Below are 13,045 nucleotides of genomic sequence, written 5' to 3' on the forward strand. Positions count from 1 at the left end.
CAATAGGCAATGAATTTAATTACTTCAAACAAGTGCCACATCAATGCAGTACTTAATATGAATGCCATATATATATATTACTTGGGCCACTGAAAACACAAAACGATTACCAACAAAATCTTGATTAAAATTATTTAGATACAATCAAAGCAATCAAGATAAAAATATCTAATACAATCAAGGCCCACACAACAGCCTCACTATTGGTAATACCCCTACGTCTCCTTCGGCTGGGACCACCCCGAGGGACCAAAAATATCAACCACATGGCAGTTGCCCCATCAACTAACAACAAAACAACAGGACGGGCAACTACTACAATAAAATACAATACCACCTCACAGGGCGTACCCAGCCGGAGTGGGGTTGTCGACCGACCTGCAGCTACTGACCAGCTGAGAGAGTGTCTCACTGACTTCTTTCTGTGTTCTGGCGAGAAAGGTTGGTATGCATCAGTTCCTCCTCAAACACCAGAGCCAGCTCTACCTTGGCTCACTTGGAAATAAAAACAGTAAGTAGACATAAATCTGTAGTCTGTATGAGTGATCATTCCAGAATTTCTTCGTTTTCCATAGTTGCTGAAGGAAGTTTGGTTACTTTACAAATTTTACAACGAAAGATAAATTTATGATTTCATATCAAAGTTCATGTGTTGTCTCCTCCGGTAACTTTTGAATCAAATAACAGATTGAATGGATCATTTCTGAGAGGTGACCCAACCTTTGTATCTTTTAATTATCTTCACAATAAATCTGCATGGCGTGGTACTTCATTAAGTGCCAGGGACAATTTAACCTTTGCAAGATTTAAGCTTTTCACTGCAGGGAATCTGAGGATGGCTGTTTTCTGGGTTGTTGTGCCTTGTAGTCTGGTAGAATTTTACCGATATTTCAGAGGTCCTTGCTGCCTCAATCATCAGGGTGATAATGGAGGCAGCATTGCCCTAATGATGGATTCAGCAAGGACCTCTGAAATGAGTAAACTTCTACCGCACTGAGTCCAGGATAGACAGCGCTCCGTAATTTACACTGCCAAGGGAAGTGAAATATCAAAGGTCAGACCTTGAAATTCGCACAGGTCCAAGGTCTGTGTACGTACCCAGTTTATCGACTATTCACACTTTGAATCCCGAGGCTCCTCTAAATAATGCTCACAAATACAGCTCCTACCTGAAATAAAACACTTCTCCATTACAATGATCAACTGGTTAATGCCGCTTAGAAGTTAATCATTTACTGTAGGACCACTCGAAACCCGTATGTAGACTCCGTGGGCAAAATTCATTGTTACTGAATGTTAATGTTGGTGGTATAAACAGTTACCACCGAGCTTCAAAGGGTTGGATAAAAATATTGCGACTGAAGAACATCCACGCCTTCAGCACACCCAAGCAAGCCCACGAGAGATTTCCTTCCCCAGACGGACGAAAGGGGTTCTGATTCCATTTCAACCCTTCAGCATGCAGATAAGTGACGGGCTCTTTTGAAAAAGGTACTGAACTTTCAGGTTCCATAAAGATCGTGGAATATGTTGACCGTATGAACTACCACCAGCTTCTCAGGAAGATTTATGCTTCATAAAATTAGTCTCCGCGGTAGCTGACTAAACAGAAAGACAGTTTGTGAGTCATGACTTGCAGTTTCCAATCACACGCGGAGAACCTGCTATCCGAAATGAGAATTAACCGAGACTTTTCTCAGACTTAGTATTTCTGCTCCGTACCGGTGGAGGTTCCAGAAACAGGCCACACTGAGGTTTCCCATGGCATATGCTGTGACTGTAAGCCACTTTTAATTAAGCCACGACCACTTCCTTCCACACCATTTCCAATTCATTACTCATTCACCAACACGTCGTTCGACACTCATCAACCCAGACACTAGCATCAGCGTCGTCACAAAGGACCGTGGAATAAACAAAACAACAACCTTAAGTGTATCCTGAGAGGTCTGTAGTAAATGTGCACCTCAATCCAGAAATCGTGATTTGATCCATAGGTTTCCTGCTTGGAATTCAAATTTCGCTGGTTTAGAGTCCAGGACCCACCACGGTCTTTCCCACTGTCGCAATGCCTCAAAATTGTTGTTGCTCTAGTAGCAGAAAAAGAACAAAGAAAAACCATTACTGTGTTCACCAATGGACCACATCCTGAGCCAGATGAATCCAGACTCAAAACTCCCACCTTGCTTCATTAGGATCCATCTACATCTAGATCTTCCTTTCACGTTTCCTAACAAACTTTGTTGTAACAGCATAAACCAAATACAAAACTAACAGAGGAACAGGTCCTACATTCCAGCATGGAATACTTTTAGAACAGGTTCTTTGTGATTCTGAACTGGACTTACCATTCACTTAATGAAAGTGCAACTGCGTTACTCTAGATGTTACATCACTCCTACAAAGATACTAAAACAGCAAATATCGCATTGTATGTATAATCACACGCAATGTTTTTCAACTTCATTAATTACCTATTTTCTGCTGCGTACTCAACTATTTACGCTGCCAGCAACAGCAAACGTCATATTTCAGGTTCTCAGAGTAGCAAGTATTAGACGACCACGTCATGTAGTCTGGAAAAAGGCGGCAAGAGTTTCACATTTGCTTGCTGCCTCCATCTTCAGGGCAGAATCAGCAATCGTCGACAAACTTCTACCAGACCACACCCAGAAGACAGTCATCTTCAACAAGAAATGATGTTTGCGTTCAGCTGTCAGATAACTTGGGTTCCTCCACAGAGGATATGGACCCAAAATGAATACTACAATTAAAAATCAGTTTAACACTTTAACTGCGACCTCTGAATGTACAACTACGTGCTTTTTGTACTGTCTGGAGTATGAAGAAATGTCCGTTACATAAACAACTAATCTTCCTATGGGCATTCTTTAAAAATACATAAACAATACAAAATTCCCAGTGTTATTTTTGGCCAAGGCCCTGGGTAAAATTACGCACTTACATTTTACTCATAAACTATTAATACTATTGTGTTTAACAATAAAGATGACACCATAAATAATTTTATCAAGATTAACAACATTTTATGCACAGAGGAGCTAAACAGAAAACAGAGGAATATAACTCAATAAAAGAAGCGCTGTCCTATTAACAACAAAGTAAAAGCCAGTGGCGGCTCCTGAGTCTGAGTAGTGGTAGTGCTGCTCAAAGCGGAAAAATCAGAATAGTTTTACAACACAAAACGACATAAATAAATGAAATGTAAATTTACATCAGGAGAAAACTCGTTGATGTTTTAATTATTTGTAAGTCCTGAAGATGGAGGCCATGATTTCCTACATCATTTTTTTTCAGTAAAAGACAATTTTACCATAAGCCGGCTGCGGAGACCACAGCTCTGATTCGCGCTGTAACAGTGAACTGCCCCTCACTCCACCTCACACTGCGCTCGCAACTTTAGACCGGCCATCCGCGCTGAAATCCTTGCAGCCGGAAATATTAAAATAATGATATAGAGGAAATAAAGTGTTGCAAATTATATTAACACAAACAATAATTTTTTTCAATTTTTGAAAAATTAAAAGGGGTGCTGCAACTCTGCAGCTTTTATGGAGGGGCCACCACTGGTAAAACCACAAGTTAAGAGTATATTAAAAGTTAACACCTTCATAAAAACGTCTGAAAGCACTAAATTCAGCATTGTCAAACAAACATATTGACTGACAACGTTAAATACTCTGTGCTCTTAGTTTTGTGTACCGAGTTCAAACACAAACCTCGTACATCGTTTAAACCAAAGTCGGCTGAGGGAGGAAGGAAAAAAAAGTAATTAATATTACTTAAGTCTTATTTCTAGTCTTCACTGGAAATCCTTCTTAATAAATTTATCACAGATCTTAGGCTGTGAATGTTGACGAGTTTTACTGAAATTCTTAGATCTGTTTATTTCTACCAATTCCTCTTTTGCAACACGTTACACGAATTCCAGAACATGTTCTTACACACACATCAGATGACATTTGTTCAGAAACTCAAAGCAGAAATCACGTGATACGGATGCTGTGTATACAATTACGTCTCCACGGAGTACCCTGACAATGAAACGATGTATTACACACACAACAGGAAAAACACCAATTCATACATTAATGGTTCTCGAGATCACTCTGTTCAGAGCACGTACACAAGAAACATGGACACTTCAGATGACTCCACTGACTGAATGATTTATTACACACGTCACAGGAATATGGACGTTCGCCACTATGTGTGCGATTATGTATCTTCAAATGATGATTCTGTCGGAACGACTTACTGCATACATCACAGGTACAAGGATACTCTCCACTATGTGTGCGTTGATGTCTCTTTTGACCACTTGGCCAACGATGTTTTACTGCATACATCACAGGAATTGGGATGTCCCCCACCATGCTTAAGTTCATGTTCATTCTGAGGACTCTGCTGAAGAAATGAGGAAAGAATTATGATAAAGTTAACATAAAGAAGAAGAAGAAGAATGAGATTGAAAGCAACACGAGAAGTTTTTCTACCAAATCCCATTACCTGACCCAAATTTAGTGGAAGGTGTGCAAGAATTTGAAGTCCACATTGCAGTTTACAACAGTTAATTCACTGAGGTATGTGACGTAATCTGGAGCCCCTGCCCCCAATTTAACATCATACTCAAACAATAAATGCCAAGTCACTCAATCATCTTGGTTCTTACTCTGTACCAGGTTGGATCTGAATTCCATAGTAAACACATTTCTTTACACAGTGGGATAGCTACACGTAAATTTGTTGGTTCAATCGCTTGATAGCTACTTATAGCAAGAGATTAAATATTTTGGAGCCCCTGGTCTTCCATCGCATAACATGTTCTAACTCTGAATGGTAGGTCACTGTATTAAAAGGTAAACACACAAACTTGGCAAATATATTACTCTAGATGCAGTGGGATAGGAAGATGTCGGATGTTAGTTCATTTAGTTCCTTGATACTTGTAACAGAAAGTTGGGTTTCTTGTCAGGCCTGAACTCGGATACATATCAAATGGACTCCCAAATGACAGCATGGTACTTAAGAGGTTCAAAAAGAATCTCTAATGCACAGAATAGAAGAAAAGTCACGTATGCCAACAGAAGCACATGCATCCATCCCTGGATACATTTGTACATACACTCAAACAGATAAGAACCATAAATAATTTGGTTAAAAGGAGGCTTACCTTCCATTCATCCTTCATTATGGGAAAAGCTGATGGTGTGTAAACCTCATCATTTCTCACGTCAACGGAATCTACTTCACTCAGAACATCCACGTCATTTTCTATCTTGACTTTATCAATATTCTGCTGTAAAATTATAAGTTAAACATAAATTCCTTGAGATGATATGCATCAAATGCAGGTATAAACTGGATGGGAATCTACAATAGCATATTCTGAAATAGAATATGGGGTGCCCTCAAACTAATACTGAGTATATTCAGGATAAAATTGTATATCACAAATCAATTTCACATAAAAATTTCCAGAATATAAGAAACTGCTGTAATGCAATGTGCGGCAAGAAAATTCATTAACCTTGTGTTGATGAAACAAGAAATTTACTGGAGTCTTACTGTAGTGATGCATAGTACATAGCCTCTTACACAAGCATCTCACATTCAACCCCGATAGATACATACACACTTTCTTTCTTTTATAAAGTTAATTCCACACTGTTAACAGTGTAGCGGACTTTGAAAGAGTCCCAAAAGCTCACATGATTTTATTCCGTCTAGCTTCATACTATAATATCTAAATCGAAACTTTCAGCCATCTCAAAATTCGAAATATAATTTTAACGCTTCTATTTCATGTGTTCCTGTTACTACTTCTGTTTATTGTCGTTTTATCTCGATGATCGATCCGATTGAGGAGTGAACATTTAAGTTTGTGCTCACCATCACAACTGCAACAACAGAATATAGCGGAGTATTGTCAGGTTGGTATTACCGAACTAGCTCGTTGCCCGCACGATGTCACGGGCTACGAATCGAAGAGACATCCAAACCAAACTTTTTGTTTTCATTCTCACGCCTATCATCAGTTCGTTTTCTCTTTGTTCTTTCTTTATATGGAGCTAATTCAGTGTTAAGACCGCAATCTTCCGAGATATGTGTACACGCTATTTTACAGGAACCCTTAAAAATATAAGGGCATTAACAGCTGCTGCCCTGGAAATGGCGTCTATAAACCAGAACGCCTTCCCATCTGCCCCGTAGAATTATATGATCCCAGACTTGAGACAATTTACAGAGCCATTAACTAATTATATATGTATCACATATCACATTATTTGTTCTAGCATTAATTTTCCGTTACAGGTAAAGAGGACTGCTTGTTATTTACATGTCCTCTAAAATCAAATAACGTCTTGAGACAATTCCAAGGATAAAGGAACGTTATAAAAAAAAAGGGATGCTAATGAAAGTAATCTATAATTAATACGAGGAAGGTGTTAAAATTATGGACGTGTTCTTGGGTGGCTGAAATATTCGACACGCATTTTACGCTCTACACAGATGTTTTAGAAAGTGCTCTAAAGACAACCTTCAGCGCGGGGATTTAAATACGGCTGTTGTGCTTGTCCTGCGGTAATATTTTTTGAATGCCCAATTAACTTTTGCTCTAAAATACTTTATTTATCATAACTTTTGAACTATATGAGATATAATTATGAATTTTCCACTGAAATCCTCTTAAAAGATGGTTTTATAATCTTACCTTATAACATGAACATCCTGTGTGTGAGCAATGGGAGCAAGTGGATCAGAAGTTGAGCTTCGTATGGAAGTCCTTGAAGCATCCAACCATGCACAACCCTACCTCACACTCACCACACCAATAAACAGTGTCTTTCCTTTTACCGCGTTTCCTGCACACCACACATCTTTTTTGAGGTTTTGCCTTCTTTCCGGTGGCAGGAATACGCTCCTGGAAATGGCGTTCTGAGAGTCTTTTAGGTGGCGGATCAAGTGACGGACGGCCGGATGAAGGGCGCGGAACACCAGGACCGTGTTTTTCAACGAGGCCTTGCGCTAACAGAATTCGGAATCTTAGGGTGTCTAAGGTTTTGTTTTGTGGGACGCAGCGATACATGACCATTGCATTATGTATTGCTACATTGAGTAGTCTCTTGAATAGTTTCATGTACCACTTTGTTTCCTTCTTTCGTTCCAGTAAGTACGCCTGGAGCATCTGATCTTTCAGATCAACTCCCAGCATGTGTTTATTGTAGTCACGAACTACCAGAGGCTTTATCTCTTCTCGGTTGGCTTTGTTTATAGTCACACGCATATCATCTTTGTGGTATGTTGATAACATGGTGACTCGCCTCTTATCTTGCCACGCGAGAACTGCCACATCACCAGAGTGTTGACCACAGTGCTCTCCTTTCTTCAATTTCTTATTCTTCACTGCAGGAGGGACATTTTTCCAGTTAGCCCGTAAAGTTCCAACACAGTCTGTTTTTTTGGACTTTATAAACCGAGCCAAATCTGGTGAATTATAAAAATTGTCCATCCACACTGTGTGTCCACGACCAAGAAGAGGTTCTAGCAGTTTGACTACAATTTCTGCAGTTTTGTTTGTTTCTGCAGTCATAAACTGATTCGATATTTCCATGCCTCGTCCAGTATAAACGAGAAAAGACCAGACATAGCCCGAGCTAGACTCGCAGAGTTCATACGTTTTGATACCAAATTTGGCAGCCTTGAGAGGTATGTATTGTCTGAAGGACAAACGACCTTTCCATAGAGTCAAGGACTCGTCTATCGAAATGTTCTGGTTCGGGAGATACAAATTTTGAAACTTGTTATTTAGGTGCTGAATGACTGGATAAATTTTGAAAAGTTTGGGAGGTCCTTGATATTCATTTTGCTTACTGTTATCTGCAAAATGCATAAATTTGGTAATTAGCTCTAGTCTTTCCAGAGATAAAGTCTCAGAAAAAAACGGAGTGAACAACAGCCGGTTCTTTGAATAGTAAGATCTAAGGGTAGGCTTTTGTACAATGCCCATCGCCATAAATACAGCCAAAACCACGTAAATTTCGTCCACTGTAACATCTTTCCACTTCCTAATCCTAGAGCGAAATGTGAGAGGATGGGCACTTTTAGAAATTTCCTGCTGAGCATATCTGTTGGTTTCATCTACAATGAGCTGTACAAGAGCTACATCAAAAATGTTTTCGAATGAACTCACGACATCTAGTCCAGCAGTGTCGAACTGGGGACCATATACATTACAAAATGCTTCTCGTGAGGCAGGAAATGAGTCTATATTTTCCCACACAAACTTACTGGACACCCCTCCCAATCCTACGTGTACGATTTCTTCCCGTCTTTCGTCACTATCATTATCACTCTCACTATCACTAATCACGTGAGTTCCAGGCGTCACAAACTGTGTATAATCAATGTCAAATACACTATCATCGTCCGAACTATATTCACTTATACTTTCATCTTCTAAAACTTCATTTAAAACTTGTATTTCCTCAATCTCCGTGAGCGTACGACTTGTTGATGGGCCAGCCATGATGACTATGAGGTCTCGCATTTATATTTAGATTCCCAGGCACTGCTGGAGGACATGCGACGTTGCCGCTACACGAACAGAGAGAGCATTCTTCTCACAACAGGCCAGTCAGGGTAAACCTCATCGCGCAGGCGTTATTCCTTCCATATATGGGCTGTAGACATTAAAACTACCCTTCTGATAGTAAGGAATGCAACAGATATGTTTTACTGCACCTGACACTTCCAACAGCTGCTCCTATTTAAACACAAAAACATGCAGAGAATGTGATCTCTATCCTTCTACCCTCTTTTCCGGTGGGTGCGGGTGGCCTCAGAATCTGTCTGAAGGAACGGAGGAAAACCAATTTACTGACCGATATGAGCCGGGATAGCTCAGTCAGTATAGTGACTAGCTACGGGCTGGACGACCGGTGTTCGATCCCCGTCGGGGGCAGAGGATTTTTCCTCTAGCCTCTGCGTTCAGACCGGCTCTGGGGCCCACCCAGCCTCCTCTACACTGGGTACCGGGGTCCTTTCCCGGGGGTAAAGCCGGCCGGGGCGTGATGCTGACCACTCACCCCCATCTAGTGCCGAGGTTAAGGAAGAGAGGAGCTATACCTCCTCTCACCCCAAACGCCTACATGGCGTATAGTGGGACAAACTTTACTTTACTTTACTTTATATTGTCTGACCTCCAATTTCATGTTGAACTTCGTAAATATCTTATCAGTAGCAATGTCGTAGTCCTTTTTTCAAAGTTATTTCACCCTCAGCCTCATCTTCATAAAGACGTGCTTTACCAAGTTGTGTGATTCCAAGCCTGTCCATGATTCTAGTACCAACAATGCAGTACTGAACTTCCCCCAATGTCCAGGTTGATTGGATCAGTCAGTTCACGTCATAAGTTTTGATGCAAGGTTTAATTAGATTTTTGTGGGATCAATAAATACAAGAGTTTCTTGTCTGAATTTATTTTTTATTTATTTTAGTATTTTTAATTAAGTAATAAATATAGTCTTGGAAAATGATTTATTATGAGCAGTAGTCCATTTCTGAACAAGACTAAGGGTCTAACTACATGGAGCAGAAATGCCCCACCAACTCTAGTATTGAATGAAGGATTCGTTGTCGTACGATGTTCCTGGGTCGCTGTGGAGTTCGTCTACGTCACTTTACAGGTTTCTTCTTGCATCAACTGACTTGCTCCAGGCCCATAAAGACAAGGAGGTGTCCAACATTACACACAGTCCCTCCATCTTGGTAATACTCATTTCATCCTTGGACAAAACATTTATGACTCATCGCTGTAGTCCAAGACGTAAACTGTTCTTGACCTAGAGTCACGGGTTTGAATCCTCTTCGATGTACAGATATGGAAGTCCACGTTTGTCTGTCGTACTCGCAGGACTTGCGATGGACCGATTTCTACCAAATGTCTGAGGGTTTATTTTTCCAGACGTAGTTCTGAATCCGAACCAATCAGAGGCCGCTGAACGCAAAATATTCTTCGTGCTGTTGGTTCGGCCCATCGTCATGTTCTGCAGTCCTGCTTCATATTCCGGAGATAAAGGTTTAAATATCGGCCTAAAACAGGCTATCCTGGCACGTTTTCGTGGTTTTCCTCGGTTCCTCCTGAAAAATGCCGGGATAGTACCTTAAATTAGGCCTCGACCGCCTAATTCCGCAACCTTTGAACATGACTGTCTTATTCGACGGTGTATAGTCTGAGCTACCGGGGTTCGATCCCGACGAACAATAATTCATAAAGAGAAACATGTAATTTACACAAATCGCCCTGACAGTGGGGTTCAATCAGTGTGGGTTAGGCTGGGAAGATACCTCGGAGCAGGGAAATATGATATTCATATAGGATTTTTTCGGAAAGCACTCAGACGCTGTTACGATAGTACAAAACTGGATCTCGGGAAACCATATGTCTCTCCAAACGCTGATAAGTGCCAAAGAAATGGACAACACTGGTCCATATCCCAAAAGAACAATCGACAGCCGAATTATTTATTCTTGCGTCCCAGAATGGATTAGTTGAAGGTAAAACTTCTAGGAAATTCACGAGACCTCTTGGGTTCCCACACATCGTCACCAGTAATCCTATTAACACTATCACAGCGGTGCCTTTAATACCAAAGAACGCCACTGGACACGATTTGGAGCCACATCCATCCACTCCCGATCCTCAGACACGTATTAATGTTATCTTCTCGGCTTTTTTCCGTCTTCCGAAATAAGTGGCACTCCCCATCAACATTTCGTATCGCATTCCTTATGTTCCCCACACCCCTCCCTTCACCTGACTAAAATAAATTCCTCTAGGCTCATTTAACTCATCGCCCTGAAGATGGTGGCAACAAGGACCTCTGAATTGTCCAGAACTTCACCTCCACCGTCGGAACCTGATATCTCACCTGCACAAAGCAGAATTGGATGTGGTCGGAAGATGTTTCAAGAGATCTCGCCCCTTGTGTCCAATATTCTATACCAATTCCTCATCTTTACAATGTAATCCATGTCCCGCCCACTTCCTCCTCATTTATTTAATGGTACTAATAAGATTTGGTGTAGTAAAAATTACAAAAGCTCCTATTAGTCTCCTTTATGCGAGAGATCAAGTTTCACGCGTGAAAAATTATACTTCTTTATATTCAGTTTTAGACACGGTGGTCTAGCGGATAGAACGCTGGCCTTGTAATGCTGGGGTCTCGGGCTCGATTCCCGGCGGTGCCCGAATTTATAACTTGTGTTGGGCAAGGCCGTGGTCTAGGCAACACGGAGTTTTTCTCCGTGGCATCCCAACAATTACTCCATTCACACACAGAAGAAGGCAATGGCAAACCACTTCTGGATCATCTGCCAAGAACGTATATGAACAGGTCCCAGTCCGAGAAAAGGATGGAAGGATCCTGTTCATATGGACCTGTCGTCAGACAGAACACTAAATAATAAATAAATAATATTCAGTTTTAATGGTCTTCGACACGAATCACGAAGAAAGACACTTCCTAACAAGTATCTGTCAACTTTAACCAGTTCTTAATTTCTTCCTGAATGTAACACTTATTCGCTAAAGCTGTTCCAAAATATCTAACTCTGTCGCTGATTTAAGTGTTCATTATCTACGTTTTTACTGTGATTCTGCCGAGCATTTTGCTGACGAGACGTGGACACGGACATCACTGCCTCTGCCTTTAAACCTAGAAGACCTGTTGAAGAGAAATATTTAATTTGGGTTCGTGTGTAAATCTTTCGGGGCTTGGAACACGGTTAAGACACCAAGCATCCGTACGAGAAACACACACCGAAGAAGGAATTCCTGCTCCTTCAGGTTTGAATGAGTTCTAACGCCCTTGGCATAGCAGCACGCGCTGGCAAACCTGTCTTGAAGAATATCTAGAACTCCGTTAGCAGTGTTGCCAGCTGTGACATAACTCGACTCATGTATCTTTGAACTCCAACATCCCGTTGATAAGATCCCCTACAGGAAGTTATTTGATCTTTAATCCTACGCACTTGGTCCTTAAGATAACATTAAGTCATGTGCTCACTCCTCAGACTGGTCATCTTCCACTTGTTATCATATAAAAGAAAGATATTGTACTCGGCACCAAATATTGATCGAACATGGCGAGATGGGCACGGCAAGTAGAAAACACGGGACGAGAAATGCTTACGAAATTTTTATCGGAAAACGTGGAGGAAAGACCCAATCGGAAGGGAAGCGCAAATGGAAAAAAGATAATATTAAAACGGGTTTTAAGAAATTATTCAAATGTAGGCTAGATTTTTCTGGCCCAAGATCGGGACCGGTTGCGAGTTCTTTGAACACGTTAATAAACCTTATTTATTTATTATTTAGTGTTCTGTCTGACGACAGGTCCATATGAACAGGATCCTTCCATCCTTTTCTCGGACTGGGACCTGTTCATATACGTTCTTGGCAAATGATCCAGAAGTGGTTTGCCATTGCCTTCTTCTGTGTGTGAATGGAGTAATTGTTAGGAAGCCCCCGGAGGAAAACTCCGTGTTGCCTAGACCACGGCCTTGCCCAACACAAGTTATAAATTCGGGCACCGCCGGGAATCGAACCCGAGACCCCAGGATTACAAGGCCAGCGTTCTGACCGCTAGACCACAGATCCATAAAAGGCAGATGAGCGACTATTAACTCGTTCTAGACAAGTTAATTACATGATACGCAGGAAAAGAAATAATGAAAACTAATGGAGTAGTAAGAAAGAAAGAGAGATTTAGTGTCATACAATAAACAAGACAAAGAATGAAATAGATTATATATGAAGAAAATATAATTAAAATACTTAAAAACAGCAATGGGAAGCTTCACTCCTTGCAGTAGAGAGATGTGGGATGCCTACACATAAGGAGGCCGGACTATTATGAGATAAATTGACGCGTGCATATACATGAATAGTCGGGGCTAGACAACTGGTTGGAAGGCTGAGATTTGATTCCCGATAGAGGAAAATTACTGCTCTCCTCCC

The sequence above is a fragment of the Zootermopsis nevadensis genome, unplaced genomic scaffold (genome assembly GCF_977971745.1).
Source record: "Zootermopsis nevadensis isolate Lab colony 2312 unplaced genomic scaffold, Znev_1.0 Znev_ptg000007l, whole genome shotgun sequence".
NCBI lineage: Eukaryota > Metazoa > Arthropoda > Insecta > Blattodea > Termopsidae > Zootermopsis > Zootermopsis nevadensis.